Source organism: Primulina tabacum, chromosome 11 (assembly GCF_025594145.1).
Source record: "Primulina tabacum isolate GXHZ01 chromosome 11, ASM2559414v2, whole genome shotgun sequence".
In the NCBI taxonomy this organism is placed as follows: domain Eukaryota; kingdom Viridiplantae; phylum Streptophyta; class Magnoliopsida; order Lamiales; family Gesneriaceae; genus Primulina; species Primulina tabacum.
Window position 1 is genome coordinate 6,502,104 of NC_134560.1, and position 3,562 is coordinate 6,505,665.

Consider the following 3,562-nt stretch of genomic DNA (forward strand, 5'->3'; position numbering starts at 1 on the left):
TATACACATGTAAGTATTAAATGATTTAACTTTTAAATAAGTAAATTTATTTATTAATATAAATATTGAAAAACTATTTCAAACTTAATATGTTATATATGTCAATTAATTATTGGTTCAAAAAAATTAATAAACAATAATATGTTATAATTAAGTATAAAATTTATAAAATTCTATAAAAAATATTTCACAAAATTCTATAAAAATCTTGCAAAAAAGTCTACATAAATCAACATAAATTTGTTTATAAATCTGTAAGATTCTGTAAAAGTTAGTAAAAATCTTTCAAATCCATATCATTTGAAAAAATCATCAAAACTGAATACACCTCACTTCATATCTCATTATATATTTACCAAATATTGGTTTCATGTTTACGATCAATTTAATAGACATAAAAATGCAAATATATATATAAGTCACATGTAGTTCAGTAGATAAAATCTTTGTTTCTAAAGCGTCAAGTTACATGTTCAATTCCATTTGTAATTTCAAAATAGAAAACAAACAAAGTGAATCTTTTGCTTCTGTTTTCATTTAAAAGAATAAAAATGAAAATAACAGTATTTATATGTCAAATTCAAATATGAAATACTTAAGATGAACAAATTATTATTTTTTATTTCAGATTCGTGGTATTCATATATATTGGAATACTTCTCTGTCCTCCAGTAAAAAGGATTTTGGCGACTGGGATTACATTGACTCGGTCTTATTTTTCTATTTGAGTTTATTCTTGCATTACGAAATAGACGCGAAAAGTCAAAAGCCAATGGCTGCATTATGACACGACATTTGAATATTACTTTTTTAGTGTTTTTATATTTTTATTTTAAAAACTTGAATAATTATAGTTTGTTTTGTTTGTACTAATTATATCCCTGGAATTTTAAATCGTATCACAATTTTATCACAGGGGTTAGTTCATCGTTAAGAGTTAACGACCAATACACGTTAAGGCAAAAACTTGTATGAGACAGTCTCACAGGTCGTATTTTGTGAGACGGATATCTTATTTGGGTAATCTATGAAAAAATTATTACTTTTTTATGTTAAGAGTATTACTTTTTATTGTGAATATCGTTACGGTTGACCTGTCTCACAGATAAAGATTCGTGAGACCGTCTCACAAGAGACCTACTCTACACGTGAATATATACCACACGACTTCATTCTTTGCTCCCCAATTGTACGATTATCAGCATCCATATTTTCCTAATTTCACTCATAAATTGAACACTAAAGTATGGGATACGGAACAACTAGATAAAGTTAATTAAGGATTATAGATGTTGATCGTTCCCTTTGAGGGCTTTTGTACGACTGTTTAAATGAATTTAGTTCTAAAATTTAACATTTTAAAACTGCTGCCAGAATCAAATACTAGCTCGAGTAGGGAACCAAATATGATCTATTGTCTGCAAGAATCCAATTTTGAATCTTCAAAATCCGATTCGATAGAGACGAAATATAGTTTAATTTTGTGAAATCGGATAATCTAATCTATCCAAGGTTTACGAAATTTACAATTTCCTCAAAGCATATTTGTCATTCAACGTGGATTGTTTAAGAATGAATGTGCGACTATTTCATATAAAACAGTTCCAAACTACTATTATCATCGAATCAAAATATTGCGAATATAACGCCTATACTGGTTAATATTTAATATATATTCAAAAGTCTTATTCTTGCTACAAAATATTATTGTATATATATAACGCCTGATTACTAGTTGATATTCAAAAGTCTTTTTCTAGTATTATCCTTCGACTTCCTAAGCTTCCAAGTAACATCTGTGGGTTAATTATAGGCTTGTAATTGTGAAGGTTTGGCCTTCTTTTAAAATCAAAATTTGGCTGTCTGAATATTTAGAGAGAGTTAAAAATTGACTTGCAAGGCAATAATGATTTTGTAAATTATTGATCTAAATTATTGATCAGTAATGCTATCAGAAGATTTACTCGAGGTATCTGAACAAAATTGACCGACATGTGTAAAAGGGTGTGTTTTTTAGGGATTGTATTTTTTGTTCATGTATGTTTGTTTATTTGATATTTTGGTAATTTACGTTATCAAATTTTAGTTTTAATCCACTAATGTTGTTTTTTTAGGTATTTTAGTTTTTTTTTTTTTGAAATTACGTTAATGTGGTGGTGACGTGTATAATATCATATCAGCACTCTTAATGAATAAAGATTAAAATTTGCAAAAATTGAAAGATACATGATTAATATTGTAATAAGATAAAATCGCGAAGAAGCAAATATATAAGATAAAAAATGTAAATAAGCATGTTAATTTTTTCAAAGAAGTCTTTTTAATTTGGTTAAATGGGAAATAAAACTGTAATTTTGAAATGAAAAAAAAACTATATATATAGTTTTGATATGTTTTCCACTCAACGTACCCACTAATATGGTGACACTCATATATTGAATGTATAATTTGGATATGTTTTATCACATCTAATTGATCAGTGACACTTTATTTATGGATACAGAGGTGAGTATATATATATCTTACTTCCTCATCAAATTTTTTCCACGCTAAAAGAGGCATTCATGCACGTTGTAGCAACACCACCTTTTCTTTTATGATTATCTACTTCTTTTCATAAATTAATGGGGGTCGATTTGGTTTAGGCTTGCTATATTTGGAACAACAGTCATCATATTTTAATACAGCATATTCAATTGAAAATTTAAATTTAAAATAAAAATACTTGAAATAATCAATTGAATATGAGAGATTATAATTACTGATCTAATATGGACTCAACATTTGATTGCACTAGTATTATTTTCCCACACATGCACACATATGTGTATCAGGGACGGAGTCAACCCAAAAGCTGGGGTGGGCTACGGCTCGGGGTCGATTTTTCTCAATATAAAATATATTTAATTTAAATTTTTTATATGTATAATTAAAAATATTTAATTTAGTTCATGCTAAAAAATATTATAAAAAATAAGTTTTTGGTTTTTTAGGTAATAAAGTTACTAGATTGAATTTAACTTGATTTGAATTAAAAAATCATGTGTACAAATACAAGAAACTTGCTCAAAAACCAAAAAATGGATTCATTGTCGAAAACCCAATAAATGATTGTATATTTTCTAACAAATGAGTAAATATGATATGAAAATTAGTAAGTAAATTACAAATTATATTATTTTTTAAATGTTTCAATAAATAAAATATTAGGGTTAAAAAATTTGCTGGGTGAGTTTTTTTTTTTTTTTTTGATTTTCTGAAAAAAATATAATATGATTGTGGGCATATTTATGATATATAACAAAACACTTGAATGCTGAGGTGAGAAAATAATTTATAATACACATTTCAGCCCATCCTGGGCCGAAAATGAATTGGATCGAATTTCGCCTACTTTAGAAATCTCACCCATCCGAAATATGTTTTTTTTCTTCAAATGTGGTTTATGTTGTGAAAAAGTAAAAATTTATGATAAAAAGTAAAAATCTCAAACTCTCAAAATTTACCAAACTACACACTTTATAATATTTTTCTCTCTACTCAATTGTGATTTTCTTCACAA